Source organism: Schistocerca americana, chromosome X (assembly GCF_021461395.2).
Source record: "Schistocerca americana isolate TAMUIC-IGC-003095 chromosome X, iqSchAmer2.1, whole genome shotgun sequence".
Lineage (NCBI taxonomy): Eukaryota > Metazoa > Arthropoda > Insecta > Orthoptera > Acrididae > Schistocerca > Schistocerca americana.
Genome location: NC_060130.1, coordinates 749,529,865 through 749,553,958, shown reverse-complemented (window position 1 = coordinate 749,553,958; position 24,094 = coordinate 749,529,865). Strand labels below are relative to the sequence as shown.

The following is a 24,094-nucleotide window of genomic DNA, read 5'->3' as shown; positions in this document are numbered from 1 at the left end:
GAGCATGCACAATGTCGGCACTAGTACAGTGTATATCCACCTTTCGCAGCAATGCAGGCTGCTATTCTCCCATGGAGACGATCGTAGAGATGCTGGATGTAGTCCTGTGGAACGGCTTGCCATGCCATTTCCACCTGGCGCCTCAGTTGGACCACCGTTCGTGCTGGACGTGCAGACCGCGTGAGACGACGCTTCATCCAGTCCCAAACATGCTCAATGGGGGACAGATCCGGAGATCTTGCTGGCCAGGGTAGTTGACTTACACCTTCTAGAGCACGTTGGGTGGCACGGGATACATGCGGACGTGCATTGTCCTGTTGGAACAGCAAGTTCCCTTGCCTGTCTAGGAATGGTAGAACCATGGGTTCGATGACGGTTTGGATGTACCGTGCACTATTCAGTGTCCCCTCGACGATCACCAGTGGTGTACAGCCAGTGTAGGAGATCGCTCCCCACACCATGATGCCGGGTGTTGGCCCTGTGTGCCTCGGTCGTATGCAGTCCTGATTGTGGCGCTCACCTGCACGGCGCCAAACACGCATACGACCATCATTGGCACCAAGGCAGAAGCGACTCTCATCGCTGAAGACGACACGTCTCCATTCGTCCCTCCATTCACGCCTGTCGCGACACCACTGGAGGCGGGCTGCACGATGTTGGGGCGTGAGCGGAAGACGGCCTAACGGTGTGCGGGACCGTAGCCCAGCTTCATGGAGACGGTTGCGAATGGTCCTCGCCGATACCCCAGGAGCAACAGTGTCCCCAATTTGCTGGGAAGTGGCGGTGCGGTCCGCTACGGCACTGCGTAGGATCCTACGGTCTTGGCGTGCATCCGTGCGTCGCTGCGGTCTGGTCCCAGATCGACGGGCACGTGCACCTTCCGCCGACCACTGGCGACAACATCGATGTACTGTGGAGACCTCACGCCCCACGTGTTGAGCAATTCGGCGGTACGTCCACCCGGCCTCCCGCATGCCCACTATACGCCCTCGCTCAAAGTCCGTCAACTGCACATACGGTTCACGTCCACGCTGTCGCGGCATGCTACCAGTGTTAAAGACTGCGATGGAGCTCCGTATGCCACGGCAAACTGGCTGACACTGACGGCGGCGGTGCACAAATGCTGCGCAGCTAGCGCCATTCGACGGCCAACACCGCGGTTCCTGGTGTGTCCGCTGTGCCGTGCGTGTGATCATTGCTTGTACAGCCCTCTCGCAGTGTCCGGAGCAAGTATGGTGGGTCTGACACACCGGTGTCAATGTGTTCTTTTTTCCATTTCCAGGAGTGTACTTCATCATTGTAGGAATATATTACAACAAACCCAGTCCAAATGAAACACACATATCACAGTAAAGTGTGCCGAAACAGTCGCATGCGAGGATCATAAAGTGCCTAATGGTATACTGCGATAGATTGTCTCAAGCACCTTATGCCTTTTTGTTGCAATTCGGCAGTGCTTCTTGCAGGCCCCGAGAACGATTAAGTTCCCGCTTCATCATGTCCCACACATATTCAATTGGCGACGGATCTTGATCTTGCTGGAAGGGCAGTTGTACACTATGAAAAGCACGTTGAGTCACGGCAGCCGCATTTGGACGTGCATTGTCCTCCTGAAAAATCACATTACCTTCCTGTCGAAGAAATGGCAGGAGAATGGGTATAACATCCCGTGCAAAGAAGTGGGCACTGATTACTGTACCCTGCAGAAACACCACATGTGACCACAAGTTGTAACTGATGGCCACACGCTCTATGAAACTTGGGATGGGGCCTGTGTGTCGGGGCGAATCCACTCTGGAATGGGCAGCTCAACGTGTCTGCGCCGTACATGGGTACATCCATCACTCGCATACAGACAAACTATTCTTATCACTGAAGGCAGCAGAGCACCATCCCACTCTCCAGCCAACTCTTTCAAGGCGTGAGAGTATCCATGTTTGGCGGTGTCGATGTGTCAGTGGTCTCCTGACAAGAGGCACACGCCTGTTAATCCTGCTGCAAGTCGACAGTTTCCAATGGTTGCTGGTGAAACAGCAGGTACAACACGTGCCCAAATTTCATCCTGGGATGATATTCGGTGGCCGCCGCTATTCTCACAATGCATCGATCTTGACCAGCATCTGTGCTACGCGAACATCCAGATCCTGGTCAACAGTTGTGAGAATGTTCCATGGACCACTGCTGAAAGCAATGAACCACCGAAACACTGTGCCCAACATCTGTAGCAAACTGTCGATACGTCCATCCACCTTCCCGCAGGCCCACAATGCGACCCCGTTTAAATGACTGGAAATGTTCAACAGGAGTACGAACATGTCGCTGTGGCATAGTTGTACCCTAGAATGGATGTTGCAAACACTGCTCACCTGTAAACTCAGCACAGACACTGCCTGCAGAGTCAAAACAGAGTGGGCACATACTGGCCTCCTGTGTGCCATCTGCTCGCCGGTGACCGTGACAAATGAATAACTGACAACACTCCAGCAACTCAGTATGCACATACTATACCCTGGTGCTACTGAGCACAGTCCTTGAGGATGATCCTTTTTTTTTTCTCCAGCGTAGTTACGGGGCAGCTCCGATGCACCGTAAGACAAGGGTAGCGGGTTCGAGTCCTGCCTCGGCCATGGAAAAGGGGGTGGGGATTAAAATGTGGCGTTCCGCTGTCCGTCCTACATACAGCTATGGCGTGTGAAATAAAACAATGAATCATGTATTCCGTATGTTCAAAGCAGGAATAGAGACTTACCTTACGCGGGGTTAAGTGGCTGTAAGAATGGGAAAAAGTCATTAAAAGCTTTTCTTAATTTAGCAACACAAAAAACGCAATTGTACGGTAGCAGCACAGGCCGTTTTATAAGCTAGGTAAGAGGCAGTAATGCATCAGACAATATGGTTATTCATGCAGTACATTTAGAAATGGCTGCCTGGCAACACTGACGCAATGTTTGTTGGGTTCAGCGAGCCGGAAGCCAATAAATTAAAACCAAAATACTCCACTGTGTGTTCTTGTTAGCAATTAATGGCATGGGAGTGCCCCTTTCTGCAGAGATAATTGCCACTTTATTGAAACACAGTTCGTACCCGTAAACCGAGTGGTACAGCGTTGCTAGAGATATGGGTCCGTCATCCGCGCAACAAAATATTCACTAAAAAAGTGTGTTGTGTCGGCGCTAACTCTAACGACAATCCCGCGGAAAAACCCAAGATACTTTTATAAAGAGACATGTTAATTTTCTGCTCTGTTAATTTCGACTGCTTTTTATTGAACAATATGACGGTTTATTTATTTCTTGTGTTGCGTTTCCCCAGGTGTTTATCGATGAATACCTGCAACTTATCTTTCATTTAATCCACACATAGGAGAGCAGACACACGTCAACAGTCACACAATAACGCTCGGTTTCCTGCCGCTAACACGTCAGTTAGACTTTCACGTAAGCTGCAGCTGCGTATTACTTTTTCAGGTATTGCGTATGCCGTGAACAACAGAAAGCATCTGGACACACATATCATGCTTTTAAAGAAACTATTACGGTAAAGTGAAGATGAAGTCAGACACACACAGAAATTGCTGTACGCAAAAGACGTTTTGTCGGTTAGGATCGAGTCATTGTGCTTACATGAACGTGTAAATTAAAATTCTGGAATAGTTATTTCTTAAGAGCAGGAAAGTAAAGGCTTCCCATGCAGTGTCCCATAAATCATCATAAAGAACAATCGTTTTTAAATCGGTAGATTGTGCTAGTGTCTTCTGTTGTCTTTGTGCTTAGTGCAACATACATTCATACGTTTTCGGTACCATGGGCTTCGGATCAGTATCTTGGAAAACAACATTATCTTCTGTGTATAGTGGTTTCTAAGTATGTGAATTTACAACGTACTGTCCGTTACACCGCTCATCAAATGGAAGTTTATCTCCAGCCAGTCTTGCATCATCAAAATGGCATACGATCCCTTTTCTTCTTTTACACTACTGGCTATTAAAATTGCTACACCAAGAAGAAATGCAGATGATAAACAGGTATTCATTGGACAAATATATTATACTAGAACTGACATGTTATTACATTTTCACGCAATTTGGGTGCGTAGATCCTGAAACATCAGTACCCAGAACAACCACCTCTGGCCGTAATAACGGCCTTGATACATTGAATCAAACAGAGCTTGGATGGCGTGTACAGGTACTGCTACCCACGCAGCTTCAACACGATACCACAGTTTATCAAGAGTAGTGACTGGCGTATTGTGACGAGCCAGTTGCTCGGCCACTATTGACCAGACATATTCAATTGGTGAAAGATCTGGAGAATGTGCTGGCCGGGGCAGCAGTCGAACATTTTCTGTATCCAGAAAGGCCCGTACAGGACCTGCAACATGAGGTAGTGCATTATCCTGCTGAAATGTAGGGTTTCGCAGGGATCGAATGAAGGATGGAGCCACGGGTCGTAACACATCTGAAATGTAACGTCCACTGTTCAAAGTGCCGTCAATGCGAACAAGAGGTGACTGAGACGTGTAACCAATGGCACCCCATACCATCACGCCGGGTGATACGCCAGTACGGCGATGACGAATACACGCTTCCAATGTGCGTTCACTGCGATGTCGCCAAACACGGATGCGACCATCATGATGCTGTAAACAGAACCTGGATTCGTCCGAAAAAAATGACATTTTGCCATTCGTGCACCCAGGTTCGTCGTTTAGTACAGCAACGCAGGCGATCCTGTCTGTGATGAAGAGTCAAGGGTAACCGCATCCATGGTCTCGAGCTGATAGTCCATGCTGCTGCCAACGTCGTCGAACTGTTCGTGCAGATGGTTGTTGTCTTGCAAACGTCCCCATGTGTTGACTCAGGGATCGAGACGTGGCTGCACGATCCGTTACAGCTATGCGGATAAGATGCCTGTCATCTCGACTGCTAGTGATACGAGGTCGTTGGGATCCAGCACGGCGTTCCGTATTACCCTCCTGAACCCACCGATTCCATATTCTGCTAACAGTCATTGGATCTCGACCAACGCGAGCAGCAATGTCGCGATACGATAAACCGCAATCGCGATAGGCTACAATCCGACCTTTATCAAAGTCGGAAACGTGATGGTACGCATTTCTCCTCCTTACACGAGGCATCACAACAACGTTTCACCAGGCAACGCCGGTCAACTGCTGGTTGTGTATTAGAAATCGGTTGGAAACTTTCCTCATGTCAGCACGTTGTAGGCGTCGCCACCGGCGCCAACCTTGTGTGAATTCTCTGAAAAGCTAATCATTTGCATATCACAGCATCTTCTTCCTGTCGGTTAAATTTCGCGTCTGTAGCACGTCATCTTCGTGGCGTAGCAATTTTAATGGCCAGTAGTGTAAGTTTCTAATTGTACAGGTGGTGCATAAATAATGACTATACTTCTAGCTGAGTTGTACACTGAAAACATGACCCTGGCCAGTGAAACTTTATTCTGAAAATTGTAGCACACATCAGAGCTATACACTATGTAGTCAATATCTCAGCACACATTACTATTCCGCGATCGGATGATGTTCTGGCGGTAATCAATTTCCGTACATGTACACCACGTTGAATCGGTAATTACCATACAGAATACATCAGAAATGCTTCCTCGTATACCGCTGATATATCGTTTTTTTTTCTTTTCGACTACATTCTTGGTAAAGTACCAAAGGCAAACAGAAAAATAAAAAACACACGCTGATCTTGGGGGAACGAGGTGGACATTCAGTTGCATTCCATCGGATGATCCAACGAAGTGTGTCCACCGTCTTACTGAAAAAATACATTGGCCACATTCTGACTCCCGAAATTCTGCAACTGTTGTCTAACTCCACTAGAAGCATGGGAAGTCGGTTCATCCTTACAACTTAACAATGACAGTATGTAGGCACCTCCTCGATAGCGGTTAAAGATGTCTACGACATACGATATCAAATGTGGACTACCATTTAACTGACACTTTAGTATTTTATACGCTGACATTTGTGACGAACTTTGTGCACCGGTGCTCGTCGCATGCCGAAGTTCCGATTGGCAACATGGACTGACTTCTTGGGGGCCTCCTTGCTAAAGACTCATGTAACTCTTCGGCACTTCGATGCGCAAACTTAACACAGTTGCCAGTCAGACTACCTGCAACAGAGAGAATATATGTCATGTCGTTGTAATTTTCCCATTAATTTTTTACGCGTCGCTTCCGTTATCTCTGACTTACTGGCTTTATGCATAATCAGTTTTTTATTCTGTAGCGGAAGGTATTGCCATAGCAGGGAAGCAGGTCCGTATCCTTAATACTATACAGAACGTAAATAGCTCAACAGCCCCATGGCGTTGTATATCAGTTCATCGATTGAGCCCGAGTACACCACGCGCATAAGAATTGGACCACTATTTGTTGGGGGACGAACAGAAACACGTCATCTGTTGGTATTTTCTAGTAAAGAGCATGCTGTGCTGCCCTCTGCTGTATGTGTGTAATTTAACACTGTTATGAATGCTAAGACATAACGCTATGTGTGCTGAAGTTCACTGTGTTTCAAATCTCTTACATAGCGATAATTAGCAACACTATTCGTAGTACTCAGGGCACTTGACATTTATTTGAGATACCCAGTCCAAATTTCGTGTTGGCAATCAGTTGCAGCTAATGCTAGGACATGAAACTTCCTGGCAGATTAAAACTGTGTGCCGGGCCGAGACTCCAACAGAAGAGCTTCTGTGAAGTTTGGAAGACAGGTGACGAGGTACAGGCGGAATTAAATATGTCAGGACGGGGCGTGAGTAGTGCTTGGGTAGCTCAGCTGGTGGAGCACTTGTCCGCGAAAGGCAAATGCCCCGAGTTCAAGTCTCTGTCCGGCACATAGTTTTAATCTTCACGGAAGTTTCATATGAGCGCACACTCCGCTGGAGAGTGAAATCTCATTCTAAATGCTAGAACAGTTCGTTCAATTAAACCCCCAGACGGTATTTCTACTTATTCTTGCGGAACTGAATGAGTAGTCCGAATATTGTTTAATGATCTCGACATATTTTTTCACTCTTGGTGCTTGTCATAATATACTAAGTCTCCAGCACCTGGAATTCCCAATCTTCTCTACACGTCAGTGCTACAATAATAATAATTAGTCTGTCTACAATGTCTGTAAGCGTCCGAACATATTTTGTTCATTTTAACACGATAATTTGTTCCCGACAGCCTTCAAAGTATGAAAACCTAAATATTCAAATAGTTTTTGTGTGTGTTCTTGCGCTCCTGGACCACAACTACGTTTGTGATTTTACATGTTTTTACGCTATGTATGTTTCGTATTTTAATTTTTGTACTGAATATGCTGTCTTGCTGGCAACTGGAGCATGATGTTAGTTCATGAACCCCCATCGAGAAGCATTTAACAAGCTCGCGATTCCGAAACTAACATGTACAGTCTTATGACAGTTTTATGCGCATGCAATCGTTAAAAAGGAATCTGTCTCTCTACTCAGTGATCGTAAGACAAATAAATGATCTGTATGTGGGATGTATATCCGTATCTATTGTTGAGGAAAATTTGTTACTTTCCAGCATAAATTTTCAACCCCTTTAAGATAACTCTGAATGTAGTCAAAAGGTTCAAATGGCTCTGAGCACTACGGGACTTAACTGCTGAGGTCATCAGTCCCCTAGAACTTAGAACTACTTAAACCGAACTAACCTAAGGACATCACACACATCCATGCCCGAGGCAGGATTCGAACCTGCGACCGTAGCAGTCGCGCGGTTCCAGACTGTGGCGCCTAGAACCACTCGGAATGTAGTCAGTTGGAGATTTCCCTCTGGGAAAACACTTATTATCGGCAGACACACCCAATGTTCGTTTGACTATCATTATTGATATTACTACAAATTTGGTGGAATTTTAGGAGCAGTGTGCTAGTAACAAGAAGTCATGATTTTTATCTTGTCCAACCACCCTGATTTGACTTGTTTATGGTTCCTGCAATTCTTTATATCTGAATGTCAGGTTGACTCCTAACTATATGCATTTCTAACATTAGCCTCAAAATTCGTTAGCAGGAATTATACATTACAACAACGACGAAGGCAGTTGCATGTTTTTTCAGCACTTGTGAAAAGAGGAGTGTAACATCTGTGTCTGGAGTGTGTGGTTAGCTGATAAGGTAGCTTGATTACAGCTCTACAGTAGCCATTCGAAGGACAAATCACGGCCTAAGAAATAAATTCAACAGCGCACAGTACCTTATATTTATCGTGCTACGATCTGTGGCTTATCACTCTGTGGGTAATTATTGCAGACTGAAGAGAGAGAAAAGTGTGGTAAAAAACCGTATTCTCTTGTGTAACGTGAAGTAATTTAATAAACAATATGGAATTTTCTCTCCCGTTTTAGCATGCGGTGAGGGCAGTAAATACACAGTGTCAGATAGAGACAACACCCGGAATGATGTATAGTTACCACAGAATATCAACTGTGCTTTCGCTCGACGCAAAATCTGTAGACACAACTGCGTTCATACTGCTTACCTGGGCACACAGTTTCCGTCTGGGAGGTATCTACATATTCTACCCCCAAGATATTTTACACAACGACAAGACATACATTTTAAATGTACGTCGGCACTTTGGAGCTTACATTGACGTTTGTAAGAGAGAACGAATGGCTTTCACGCCGCACCACTTATTTGCAGGGCCACAGAAAAATAAAGTGACGGATCTCACCAGCATACAGTAACACATAAGCGGTGTCTTTATCTCATGAAAGCTGGGCTACATGTCAAGGAGATGGTATACAATACCGTTTGAAGGTTTAACGTAAACCTCTCAGAAATAAAACTCCAACCATCAATCCTTCGTTGGTGTGTCGAAGAGTATTCTTGAATTAGGAACAAGACTGCAAAATCTCTCACTACTTCAGCCTTCAATGATATGTTTTTGTACGTTGTATACCAGAGATTTGAACAAACGAGCAATCTATTTTTGGAAACTATGCCACGATCACACATATTTTCAACGCATTCAGAAAACTGCACAATGAGAAAACCCGTAAACATTAAATGAATTTGGTTCATATGGCTCTGAACACTATGGGACTTAACTTCTGAGGTCATCAGTCCCCTAGAACGTAGAACTACTTAAACCTAACTAACCTAAGGACATCACACACATCCAAGCCCGAGGCAGGATTCGAACCTGCGACCGTGGCAGCAGCGCGGTTCCGGACTGAAGCGCCTAGAACCACTCGTCCACAGCGGCCGGCTAAATGAATTTAATAAGACCAATGTTGTATTAGTAGTAGTAGTAGTAGTAGTAGTAGTAGTAGTAAACACTCTTACACTTTCTGACGCTCCATTAAATCACGTAATTGAAAAGGATGGACATAAATTTAAGCTGGTTTCTCTCTAATATTAATCAACAGTCTTAACCACTGAACCACATCTAACAGTTTCAAAGACACTCTTTCTGCCAGGCACTTAATTGTGAACTGCAGAATAATCATGTAGATGTATATCCCTTGCTTGATGAGTCAGGATATTGTAGCACCCGCCTGCTACGCTGCAGTCAATCTATAGTAAGCTGCAAGTGCGGTCCGTTTTTTTTTTTTTAAGGAGACAGGAACTGGTTAGTAGAGAATAGAGGAAAATGAGTTAGAGATCAACATCTAATAAATCTACTGTGCATACCACAAACGAAATCAGAGACGTTAACTGCCTCAGTGAGAATCCAACCGCTGAAGGATACAAAGACGGATGTAAACTTAACACGGAAAGTCACTTCGTGCAGCCAATAGCATAAACACTCCTCCTTAGTCCGCCGCTCCTAGTCTCACATTTAGTGCACAGCCAGAATGAGAGTGAAGGGATATATACCAGTCACTTTCCACTACTATGGCGCTATCAGACGGCGTTTCGAATTATCATGTTACCTCGATACAAAATAATTACGTGTTCAGCAACCTCACACAAACAATTAGGCTCCACAGAAATGTGTGTTTTAATCACTACCGACCCATGTAAAGTGCATCAGAAAAACACACACATGTACATTCAGCGTGCTCATTATGTTGTTGAAATCTGGAATGAGGTACCAAGTGAAGGAATTTCTGAAGTTGATGCGGTGCACCTATTAACCATGTATAGGTCTCAAGTTTTGTGCAGACAATCGCGCTAGTTGTCTTGAGATTGTACACGAGGACAGAGTTCATCAACATCTCTTTTACAAAATTGTTACCTGCACTCTGTGAAGTTTATACGCTGTTTTTAAGACTCACAAAGCAGAAGAATCAGGAAAGCATTCACACAAAAGTGAAAAATGTTTGCAATGTGTAAATTATTTCGAAGGCACGTTTTAAAAATTAAAGGCTACTTTTTTTTCTGATGAAACTACGTCTCTCTATGCTAAGAAAATTGTTATTTTGTAGCTCTTTACCTACTCTGCTGATAGAGAAGTCACTCCCTTGGTGCACAGAATGTTGGCGTTACTAATGAGCAATAAACTTATATGAATGCTGCTAATAAAATTATAGGTCAATTTAGTTTAAACTGTACCAGGGTGCCGTCTTAAAAATAGTGTCATACACGCACATGCGCTCGCCTTCATACAGCAAAAGAATCGAATTTCGAAATAAAGTAGAGTGGTACATGCTGTGTACGACAATTGCCTATAAAGTAGAAAGAAGAAACCTATTCTGCATCACCAGCATACGATTAAAGATGGTTTACAATGGGGACCTAATTGATTGAGGCTCCGACACCTCTCTTAATTGAGCGAACCGTGTGCTGATGCTTCACACAGTCTTATGATAGACCCTGTTGTCACTAATAGTGGATGGTGCTATATGTGTAAAGAAGTGATAATGTAAAAGGGGGGAAAAAAACAGTCAGGGTAGGTAGGTGGAACAACAAATGCAACAAATTCAGATGGTTGTTGCAACATCTAAACGAAGGTTACTAACGCACTGTCGAATCAGCCTTAATATCTTTTAAGAAATCTGCAAGGTTCACCGTTAAAAAAACCAACCGCAGCTATTCTTTGTTGTTCGGGTCGTACGACTGGCTCTGAGCACTATGGGACTTAACATCTGAGGTCATCAGTCCCCTAGAACTTAGAACTACTTAAACCTAACTAACCTAAGGACATCATACACATCCATGCCCGAGGCAGGATTCGAACCTGCGACCGTAGGGGTCGCGCGGTTCCAGACTGAAGCGCCTAGAACCGCTCGTCCACAAAGGCCGGCGTGTCGTACGGCTGACCAGACTACTATAGCGTTGAAGTCCATTTGCATTCTCATCAAATCTGGCCTCAACAGGACTAGCAGACGTCTACACAATCCTTGACCGTAAATCTTCCTTGTTAGGTAACAACAGAAGCAACAGAATACAAAGATACTGGAGCCAACACTCGCAAAACCACCTGCATGTTTAACAGTAGAAAGTACGCAGTCTGACGTAGGCCTGTGTAAGTCTAACGTTGTAGTAAGAAGCTAGGTGATGAATCAACGGGTCAAATTAGTCGTCGTCGTTTGTTGTTGAATTTTCTTGTCGTCACTGAGTCGTACAATCGCTTTCTTCGTCACAGGTTAGTGCAAATCACTTGGGACTTTGATTGCACTACAAAATTGCTTGAGTTATGGAGTGATTAACGAGTCACATAAGTTTCTTTTGAGATAAATTCTGCAGTGTTTGGCGATGTCGACAACAGAGTCTCAGCTTTCTTCTTATTACTTTTAGCTGATAATGTCTTGCTACGAGGAGCTTCCGTCGGCAGTTTTGTGTACCGCAGCTGTCTACGCATGTAATACATAGACAGCCAATAGTTATTTCAGGTGAATTCATTCCAACTATAACTGTCATTTAAAGTTTGTTTTTCCTTTTTTGTATCACGTATGCCTCGCAAATTGTCTGAGAACCGCCTACAGCACTGCAAAATGCAGGGTGTATGAAAAGGAATCATCCGATCTGGCACGTCTATATTTCTGAATGTAATAAACATATAGAATGAATTTTGTTTCTTGATGAACGGGAAACTCAAAAAGTTTTTTTTCATACCTTTTCATAGGTGTTCAATATGCCCCCTTGAGATGCACGGCATATGTCTACGGGGTATTCAAATTGTTCCCACTCTGCAGCGAGGAGTCTTGAGGTACAGCTTCCACAGCTGCTGTGATGCGATGTCTCAGTTCATTCGTTGTTGTTGGTAACGGAGGCGCATAAACACAGTCTTTTATAAACCCCCACAAGAAATAATCGCACACAGAGGTCCGGTGACCTTGGAGGCCAGTAATGTAAGGTTGAATCATTTAGTCCAGTGCGACTGATCAGTCGTTCAGTAATCCTTTGATTTAAAAATTCTCGCACTTCCAGATGCCAGTGTGGCATGTAAGGCGTAACTATGTAAAACTCGAACGTTTGCTCTTTCCAACACTACGTCGTTCACGCACATACCTCAAATAACATAATTGTTTTGATTTTTTTCAATTCGGAGGATTCTTTTTTGATACATCCTGTACATTATCTGGGCCAGCGGCCTTGCTGCGGTGATAACACCGGTTCCCGTCAGATCACCGAAGTTAAGCGCAGTCGGGCTGGGCTAGAACTTGGATGGGTGGCCATCCGGTCTGCCGAGCGCTGTTGGCAAACTGGGTGCACTCAGCCCTTGTGAGGCAAACTGAGGAGCTACTTGACTGAGAAGTAGCGGCTCCTGTCTCGTAAACCGACATCCGGCCGGGAGAGTGGTATGCTGACCACAGGCCCCTCCATATCCGCATCCAGTGACGCCTGTGGGCTGAGGATGACGCGGCGGCCGGTCGATACCGTTGGGCCTTCATGACTTGTTCGGGAGAAGTAGTAGAAGAAGAAGAAGTAGTAGTAGTAGTAGTAGTAGTAGTACATTATCTGATCAAAAGTATCCGGATATCCAAATGCAATGCGAAATGAACCACTAGATGTCATGAGAAGTGGACCCGCTAGTATAAAAGGAGACTGGAAGTATTTTGTTGTTAGTAGAGAAATACTGACAGCTGTGCATAGGGAGTTAAAAAGAATGGGACACAGTGGTCGATGGGCTCCTCTTAAGCCACACATTTTCTGTGGTCAATGTTAAGCGACGCTTGAGATGATGTAAATAGTGACGCCACTGGACTGTGCATGACTGGGAACAAGTGATGTGGAGTGATTAATCGTGCTATACACCCTGTAGCAATCCGATGGAAAGGTCTGGGTTTGGCTAATGCCTGGAGAACGTTACGTGCCGTCATGTATAGTGTCAACAGTGAAGTACGGAGGAGGCGGTGTTTCGCTATGGAGGAGGTGTTTCTCGTGGTTAAAGTGGTCCTCTTATTGTTCTTAAGGAAACGCTAAATGTGGAAGGATATGAATAAATTTTACTTCATTGTGTAATGCGTGTATAGGAACAGTTCGGAAGCGACGATCGTCTGTATCAGGATGTCAATGCACCCTGTCATAAAGCAGCATCAGTCAGGCTATGGTCTGTGGACAACAATCCTGGAACAGACTGGCCTGAAACCTTTAGGATGAGATAGAACGTCGGCTCCGCTCCAAATCCTAGCTTCCCACATCACTAACTTCTCTGGTTTCGGCTCATGAGGAAGAACAGGCTGCCATTCCTCCACTGACATTCAGGCAGCTCACTGGGAGGCTGCGCGGCAGAATTCAAGCCGTCGTAAGGACGAAGGGTGAACACACTCCTTATTAATATAGATTAACATGTTTCCGGGTACTTTTGATCAGGTGGTGTACATAAACGCAAGTCGCTACAGAAACAGTACTCTGTAAGTGACATCTGGAGCCAACATATTCACAAGAGTCATAAATGAGCTAATAGTTGGAAAAAGTTAAACTTTTCTTGAAGCAATGTGTGTTGACACATTCTGTACTTATAGAATCATATTTCCCAAAGTAGTTGTTGTTGTTGTATTGACGTACGTTCTTCCCTTATTCGTCATCGAAGTGAAAAAGTGGAGTTTCAGTGAAGTGATCAAAACACAGCGGAACAGAGCAGTCTACACGCTTGACAAGGACAATACATGAATACGCCACATCAGTTTCGACGTTCCCACACTGCAGCAGTCCAATATCAGAAGCCACATTAGTCACATTATCAAATCATGGCACAGTAAATCGGCTTCGTAACCAGATCACTGTCAGGTATATGTTGCCACAGCTCTGTATTTCAATCTCGAAAGGTGATTATAGGTAACTGAGTGAACACAGAAGATGAAATATCGATCATGTAACGTGACCTTAAGTTTGTCAGTCTGCACGCGTACAAAAACAAGGCGCCTGGCATAGAGTTTGTAAATTCAAAAAAATTCCCTTCAGACAGGCAGTATTTGGTTGTCGTTGGTGGTAGTACATGTATCTGTAAGTTAAGCCGGCACGTTAGCTCAGCGTGTTCGGTCAGAGAGCTGGTTGGCCTCTGTAATAAAAAACTGAGTGGAAGGATCAACAAACGAACTTACACAACGATCAGACGAACAAAACGGGGGGGGGGGGGGGGAGGGGGGGGAGGGGTGGCTAGCGTTGCTGCCTCTGGATCACGGGGTCCCGGGTTCGATTCCCGGCCGGGTTGGGGAGTTTTCTCTGCCCGGGGACTGGGTGTTTGTGTTGCCCTCATCATTTCATCATCATCATTCGTGACAGTGGCTAGATTGGACTGTGAAAAAACTCACAAACCAAACATCATCATCATTCTCCAATAGGACTGTAGTAGTTGTGTCCTGGCCAGGGATCTTGAAGAAATAGACCTCTGTCAGCAACATTTTCACCAAGGACTGAATATATAATGCTTTTCATGGGCTCTTTAGCCATTTTCCCCTTTTAATCGCTTCAACATGGATGTTCCATCGACACATTGTTGCTAGACTGGTATCCAAAATTGAAGCAGCAAACCGCTATTTCCCCGTGCTGTGTTTAATTCGCGATATAATCACACGAACTCTCAACAGATGCCCGTCCGATTGTGTTCTGCACGGAAGATGGCATTCCGGTCAACGGACAATAACGCCAACGATGGCACCAGGACGACTCCCAAACGGGGCAGTGTTTATCGGGTAGTCCCACATCTACAATCGCCGTGTACACAATCACTGGCGGTGCAGTATGGCACAGCTACCAGACACTCTCCGGTGGAGGGCCATAGGATAGTCGCAAACTGTGGCCCGATGGCTTAATGTGAATCGTTCTGTTGTTTCTAGGATGTGGCGATGGTTTAGAGAGACCGAAACTGTATCCCAAAGACCACGGCATGGCTGAACACATGTGACATCAGAAAAAGAGGACCGGTTTTGGCCGTAAGTGTACGACGATACCGCTTTAGTACTGCATAACTGGCGTCTGACATTGTAGCATCCACTGGACGTGTTGTATCGAAGCAAACGGTGTAATGCTTCAGCAGAGTGGATTTTACTGTCGAAGACCTGCTGGATGTGTACCTCAGACGCGTCTTCACAGAAAGAAACGTCTCGAGTGGAGTCGTCAACCTGGACAGTCGAACAATGGGCCAATGTTCTTTTCCAGATGAGTCCCGATATGGTCTGAAGAGTGATTCTCGACGGATTCGCATTTGTTGTGAACGTGAAACACGATTTTGGGACCCAAAGATTGCGAGAAGAGACCGATAACGAAGAGGATCCCTAATGGTGTGGGCAGGGACTATGTTTACCAGTCGAACACCTCTCCATGAAATTCTACGGGTGAATCAGCAAGGTTTAACTGCTGTCAGGTATAGTGACGAGATCTTGGGACCCACTGTGCGGTTGTTGCGAGAAGCTGTGGGTCCAGACTTCGTACTGATGGATGGTAACAGTCGACCTCATAGATCACAGGTTTCTTTGGAAACGGAAAATATTGCACGCACGGCGTGGACTACTCGCTCTCCCGATTTGATTCCCATAGGGCATGCACTAGGGAGACGTGCTGCATCACGCCAGCATTCGCTGAACATTCTCCAAAATTTGCGAGCAGCTCTGCAGGAAGAACGGGAGTTATTGCCTCAACGTCCACCTGCTTAGCTGGGCCGGCCGCCGTGGTCTCGCGGTTCTAGGCGCGCAGTCCGGGACCGCGCGACTGCTACGGTCGCAGGTTCGAATCCTGCCTCGGGCATGGATGTGTGTGATGTCCTTAGGTTAGTTAGGTTTAAGTAGTTCTAAGTTCTAGGGGACTGATGACCACAGCTGCTAAGTCCCATAGTGCTCAGAGCCATTTGAACCATTTTTTTGCTTAGCTGGGTGGTAACGTGATCGCTCTCCAATGCAAGCGGGCCCGGGTTCGATTCCCGGCCGGGTTGGAGATTTTTCTTCGCTCAGTGACAGGGTGTTGTGTTGTCCTCATCGTCATTTCATCCTCATCACCGGCGCGCAAGTCGCCCAGTGTGGCGTCGAATGAAATAAGACTTGCACTTGGCGGCCGAACTTCCCCGGATAGGGGCTTCCCGGCCAACGATGCCATTCACTCATTTCATTGCCTCAACATGAGACTGATGACATCGTTTACAGCATGTTCCGTCATTGTCAGGCCTGTATTGCTGCCAGAGGTGGTCACACCCACATTAACCAGTTGTCACAATGTGTATGCAAATCCGAGAAGTTGGAAGAAAACGAAGAACATGATTGTCTGCATGTTGCATTTCTAGTTACATTTCTTGTATTTTACTATCACTTGTTTATACTGCTTTGCGGCAAAATAAACGTAACCTTGCAAAATTTCCGTTTGTTGCTTTAATTTTGGACACCAATGTAGTTGACATGCCACTCGCGCAATAAACGTCCCATGTTATTCCTGCAAACAAATGATAACTTCGTTCGTCAGCCTAGCATTCATGGACTTCTATTGTGTAACTGTGTGTGTGAACCTAGAACACTATTGACCTCTCCCCCACGTCACAGTGTCGAAGAAAACTATAATTCATTACATAAAAAAGGCGTGTCAAATGTTTTAGTTCTTGCTTTTAGACAAATTATTTCGCAGAGCGTTTGACCATTTTTTTCATAATTTTTTTTTAAATTTTCAAGATTTGTCCAGAAACATGACGTATAATATATTTAAATGTTGACCGGTATTCTGTTATTATTAAGAGTATAAAGATTAGGAGAAAGCTAAGGAGTTTCAGTTTATGCTGTGATTTGATGTTTTTTGACGTTTCATTTACATCGCTAGCAGCAGACGTGAGTGAAATATTTCAGTTTCCCCTTACGGGGGATAGGACGTCAAACGGGCCGACTTGGAGCAGGAGAGGCACCACAGGACATTTTAATTTCCACTGTCTATACTTTTACAAGTAAATTTATAAAACTTTTGTCAGCGTTACCAGGAAGGATTCGGGATTCACACTCGTAGCAGCGGAAGTTAAAAAACATAATAAAATAATTTTTTTACATGTGAAATTTCATCATTTTTTTCACTTACTATTGGCTGCATTTGTTGCTATAGGTACACTTTTCTTCATAAGTAAGAGAGACTGTTCGACGAATTTTGCACAGCATACAAACCATACTTACAGGTGTCTGAAACTCTAGAATCTATTTAATTTATGAAAAAATGAATGAGCTGTTACGTTTTAAACTTTATGTTTAGAAAAAATCAAATTTTGTAGTTAATTATCTCAATTCTTACCACAGTTTTTTATAGATTTGGAAAACTCTAGAGTTTCATACACCTGTAAGTATGATTTGTATGCTGTGCAAAATTCATCAAAGAATCTCTTACTTGTGAAGAAAAATGTACCTATAGCAACAAATGCAGCTAACAGCAAGTGAAAAAATGATGAAATTTCATATCTAAAGAAATTTATTTTGTTATGTTTTTGCACTTCCACTGCTATGAGTGTGAATCCTGAATCCTTCCTGGTCATGTTGACAAAGTTTTATGAATTTATTTGTAAAAGTATAGACAGTAGAAAATAAAATGTCCTGCGGTGCCTCTCCTGCTACAAGTCGGCCCGTTTGACGTCCTACCCCCCTTAAGTAACTAAGTAAGCTTTCTTAATTACCCTGATTACTTTCAACCAATTGAATATTTCTGTGCAAAACTAGATTGCACGCTGGTAAGCTGGATATCCCATTTGTTAATTTCTGCGGTAGCGTTCTCGCTTCCCACGCCCGGGTTCCCGGGTTCGATTCCCGGCGGGGTCAGGGATTTTCTCTGCCTCGTGATGGCTGGGTGTTGTGTGCTGTCCTTAGGTTAGTTAGGTTTAAGTAGTTCTAAGTTCTAGGGGACTGATGACCATGGATGTTAAGTCCCATAGTGCTCAGAGCCATTTGAACCATTTGTTAATTTCTCACTCTCCGTTTGCTTATGTAAATCGGACAAAAATCAGCTGCGTAATATCTAGGGAGTCTCGTTCTTGCTCTGCCCAAACCTTTGGCCGAACAGTGGCTCTGTCACTATTGCACATGCGGGCTTGAAATATGTCTTAGTCTTTAATGACCATTTATATGAACGCGTGGTGTCTGCTCTTTCAGACATATCCGAAAGAACGTACACCACGCGGAATCCGCAGTTGTGACACATCATATGTAAATTGAAGGTGGAGGGGGGAGGAAGGAAAGGAAAGGAAAGGAAAGGAAAGGAAAGGAAAGGGACTATTGATGCCAAGTGCATCGGGACTTGACGTGGGATCAGCTGCAACGAGTAAATGTGTGTGCCGGACTGGGATTCGAACCCTCGATCTCCTGCTTATTAGGCAGTTGCGTTAGCCACTGCGCCACCCGGACAGTCTTTATCGCGACTGCGCGGCGTATCTCGGCACAACTCTCGGCCGAGCCACACTCCCGCCGAGCGCCACGTATTCATATAACTGATTCCCTTCGATGGGCAACGAATCCACCTTCTTCAGTGCGGATGCAGGGTTACGTCTGACCTGCGGGAATCTCCAAGTGGTGAGCATGGAGGACCTAGACAGGGACTGCGAATAGGTGGCTCTCGGTGGGAATGTGGGTCGGCCGAGAGGCATGCCGAGGCAGTCCGCGCAGTTACGATGAACACTGTGTCCGAGTGGCGCAGTGGTTAACGCAAGTGCTTAGTAAGCAGGACATCCCGTGTTCGAATCCCGGTCCGGCACACATTTTCACTCATCGCCGCTGATTCCGCGTCATGTCCCGATGCGGCTGACATCAACAGTCCCTTTCTCCCCCCTCCATTTTCTGTTCATATTTAATGACCATTTTCACTTCTGCCGCGAATGTATAATGATACGGTTTTAAATTTTTTACGAGCTATGACTAAAGGGAAATTTTATGTTCTCCCTTGAACGCTTGGAGAAAGGCTGAGTAACTTTAAGGTGTCCAGAGGAGGTGCTCTGCGAGCTTCCAGAGGCCACTGATGAATGAACCAGCTGCAGACTACCGAACTATTGTTTTTAGCTCTGTCGAACTGTGCTCTCCCAAATTCTTTGAAAGAGTTTAGTTCCTCTGTTTGTCTCCCCTGACATGACACAGATCTTACTTTTTTTTAGCGTCACCCAATCTGAAGTTGCGTTACAGTTGGATTTCGAACAGATGAAGCTATAACGATTCTAATATTGTCACATGTTCGTTCTCATTTCATCAGTACTCCACATCACACTTGTTCGTTACATTTTTTTTTATTTTTTTTATGAAGATGTGTATTCACGTTTCCTTATAGTTCCTTCAGTTGGTTGTTATACAATTTCAAAATCGTTGAAACTCTCGTACCCAAGTGTTGTTCCTTTCCCCTTGGTAAGTTTCCTTGCTAATTAGTGACGCAGTATGTCGCTTATTTGTACCGCGTGCTACTCATCGTCATTTCCAGCCGCGGAAGTGAGTGAGAGATCGCACGACGCCGTAACATCACGGTGAATGAAGTCGAGGAACGTGGTCTGTAGCACGCCAGTTAGTAATCTCTTCCACTGCCAAATTTAGGACAAAGGATCAACACAGCTTATCGGTATCATATTCCACGGGTTGCAGCTAGACGTTTCACATTGCTACTCTATGTCCACCTTGGATGTATATTTTCATGATATCACCCACGCACACAAATATCCTGTCCTTCATCGCACCTTTCGACGATTTTCACTGAGCCTCTGCCTCCCTCCCCCTTCCTCACCACCACCGCCATCTTCAGGCTGTAGTTAATGCGGAACACGTTGATGTGATCCCTATATATATATATATATATATATATATATATATATATATATATATATATATATCGCATCAGTTGCCAGCATAACCTAGGACGGTTAGAGTGATGACACATTATCTGCGTATCCAGTTATGCTGCCAACTGATGCGATATATATAGGGATCATATCAACCCATTCCGCATCAATTACAGCCTAAAGATGGCACATTGAAGCGCTGAAACTGGTTGCAACAAAATAAAATAAAATCATAAGGACGGCTGTAGGTGTTTTATTTTGTCACAAATGCAATATTCGTCTGAAGTTTGACACATTATTCTCTAGCCATGCCAACTTGATTGCAGGGTTCGTCGGTGTGCATGTGGCATTGGGCTGCACCCAACGGAATTTTAGGTCTCAATTCATGGAAAGAAGAGGGTTATTTTGTAATCTGCAGCTGCGGACGCCTATGGTCGAGACATGAATGAAGCTGTACCTTATCTCGCATTCTTTTCACCTCTTGGCTATTATATGCTTACGTTCATTAGAGCTAACAGACCTAATAAATGCATATGTTCATTGAAATAAACCTCCAAAATCAAAAATGCCTCACAGAAAGAATCTACAAACTGCCCACAATCAATATCAGCCTCCACTCTAACTTTCTTGGCTTGTGTAATCGTGTGAACACGTTATCCTAATGTAAACCACAAACATACATTGCTTCCCATTAAAGCTGAAGTTCAACGAAGGCGGCAAGCAACAAACGTCAAACTGGCATGAAGTGTACAGTAAGCTTGGATATGCAAATGATTAGCATTCCATTTCAGCTGAAGTAGATAAGTGTAACGCTGTCTACATTCTACATATAAGAAAAGCTTACGCAACTGGTTTCTCATTCAGACATGGCAACTGAATGTTGGTGGTCTGAGAGAAGATCGTGCTATGCATCGTATAAGAAGCCACAGTTCGACAGTGGCGGAATCGTGGACTATCGAGACTGTTGTTTGGTAGAAATCTCGCAACTGTCATGAAACATGGAAACGATAGTTTCTAAAGAGGCATACATGACATCAATGGCCCCCACGCGACTAGCACCCGAGACGACAGACATATTGTCCACTCGGCCGTGCAGGATCGTACACCCACGTCACGGACATTTAGTCATGAAATGGGATTGTTTGCAGCAAAGAAGTACCCGCGCGAAAAGTGTGACACTGCCTGCAGCACCGCGGACTGTCAGCATGGGAATCATTGTTGCGGCCATCTTTGCGGTAGCAGAAGACGCGCCGACAACTGCGACAACAATGAACGTAGGAGTGACACCATAGAGCCTTTTCAGACGAGTCCTGGATCAGCGTACTGCATCACGCACGTGCATAGAGGTTCTGAAGAGAAAGAACGTTGCCAGATTGCATTCGTCATCGTCATACGGGTCGAGCACCTGAGGATGGGTTGCCATTCTGTACACATCACGATCACGTCTCGTTCGATATCTGGTAATATGGACAGAGGCGCTAGATTTGTGACATGTTACGGCCGGTATCTGTGCTCTTTCTTCGAGATCACCTTAATGTCATCTTTCAACAACAAAACAACGCTTGTTGCCCATTCTGCCGTGACCTGCCTCGACACGAGTTGCAGACAAATTATCACGGCCCCATCGCCAGCCCCGTTGTTTTTTGCGGCCTAAAGCAAAACAAAACAAAACCACTAGCCAGCCACTACGAGTGATGAACTCTGGCACAGAGTTGAAGCAACAGGAAGTGATGTATCCCGTATCTGCCATGCAAGATCAGCGTGGTATGATGCGTAGCCGGCGTACAGTCATTGCTGCTGCTAGAGGCGGCAGTTCTGTATGGCCGGCCGGAGTGGCCGTGAGGTTCTAGGAGCTACAGTCTGGAACCGAGCGACCGCTACGGTCGCAGGTTCGAATCCTGCCTCGGGCATGGATGTGTGAGATGTCCTTAGGTTAGTTAGGTTTAATTAGTTCTAAGTTCTAGGCGACTGGTGACCTCAGAAGTCGCATAGTGCTCAGAGTCATTTGAACCAGCCAGTTCTGTATGCTAAAGTTTCGGACCCTGTGTACCCTCAAACTACCTACGAATTTAATCACATTTGTCCTATTAGACTGTATATGCACAATAACTAAAACTGCGTTATTTGATACCATTGGTGATACTGTTTTTTTTTTTTAAGTGGCCAGCAGTGTGGAAGTGCAGAGGCAACACGTTATCTGTCGTAAACGTGTCACGCCTTTTTAAGTCTAATATTATGAACATGTAACTCTAGCATCTTCTCATAATACACCCTTATGTGACATTCTTAAAGACATATACCCAACCAGACAACTAGACAAAAGTAAAATACGAGGGTGTGATGAAAAGTAATTCTTCCGAAACTTTCATGTGAAAACTCTTACTGCTTCTTAATAAAATAAACATAAATATTCTATATCTTTATTCTTCAGGTCTATGTGTTTCAGCCCTCTGCCGCTAGAGGACTCCGAATTGGAGACAGTAACATGGCGACGTGTAACGTAACTATGTCGGTACGTGAGAAACAGCGTGCTGCAATCGAGTTTCGAATTCCAGGTTTTCGCCCATATATGGAACACCCTCTCCTTCAGCATGAATATGCCGGATCACTCACAAGCGCTGCGACATCTGCAGTAATCCAGCGTCTTAGGCTCACTGTCATCGACCATCTTCCATACAGTCCCGACTTGGTCCCGTCCGATTTTCATGTTTCCAAAGCTTAAAGAACACCTTCAAGGACTTCACTTTGATAGTGATGAAGCGATGCAAGCAGAGGTGAGGTTGTGGCTCCGTCAACAAAGTCAAACAATCTACAGCGTGTTCGTCGCCAGGGTCACTATGTTGAGAAATAAACATATAGACATGAAGAATAAAGATGCAGACTGTTAATAACATTTGTTTCATTTAAGAAGCTTTAAGAGTTTTCACATAAAAAATTGGAGGCATTATATTTCAGCACGCCCTCGTATACACTTCCTACAACATGTCCGGTATGCACAATAGTAGAATTTCGTTATTTGTTATCCTTACTGATGTTGCATTATTTTAGTGACCAGCAGTGGAACTTTGCAGAAGTACGCGACATCTGACACAAACGTGCCACGTCTGTTTGTGTGTAATAATATGAGCGTGTAACTGCTAGCATTTGCTCATAATATACCCTCAGGTTATGCTCTCGAAGACAATCGCAACCATCTGGCCAGGCAAGAGAAATATATGACTTTAAAATATAATAGTGACACTGTAACGACTGGCTGCTTAAAAACACTATTGCACCAAACAAAAGCGCTTATTTCGGGATGGGGAGGTGCGCCGGTTCCGGATTGAATCCGTCCGGCGGAGTAACGATGAGGTCTACATGCCAGCGAACCTGGATATGATTTTAGGTGGTTTCCACATACCACTAGGTGACCACCGGGCTGGTACCCAAGTCTCGCCTCAGTTACGCGATTCCCAAACATTCAGAAAACTTCCGCTCACTTTGACATGAATAACACTGCAAGCAGACTGTTGGGGTACACATATTCTGTCCGGGGCCGGGGATAACGATGGCAGCACGAAGGGGATCCAGTGAGCCCTTAAATTAACCATGCCACATCTGTTAATAGTAACCACGACCCTGCGTCAATCTGCCACAAAGACACAAGCAAAAGAAGAAGATTGTAACAACAATTAGACAACTTAACATAAGAGCTTACGATCAAGCACAAAGCTTTGTACAGACACCTTCTTTTACGTTAAAATTCGTGTGATTAGACATCCGGCTTCCTGGATGGCAGTCTACTGATGAACAATAGTAAGGTGGCTTACAGAAGTTTTCAGTTAAACCCAGCCGTCGAACGCCTGTAAAGAATATAGAAACCTGTGTTACAGGGCATCGCATAACGGCCTCAGCTTCAAGGTCAGGCACGCCCATGCACTTTTGCACAGCGACGTGTG

General features: G+C 44.8%; 1 protein-coding gene and 1 pseudogene across 1 annotated transcript in view; one reads left to right on the top strand and one right to left on the bottom strand.

The window, feature by feature from the left end:
• The window catches only part of LOC124555343 (protein DENND6B), a 221,829-nt gene that overhangs the window by 155,435 nt on the left and 42,300 nt on the right, over positions 1 to 24,094 (bottom strand). The window lies entirely within an intron of this gene.
• LOC124557184 lies at positions 12,535 to 12,652 on the top strand (annotated as a pseudogene).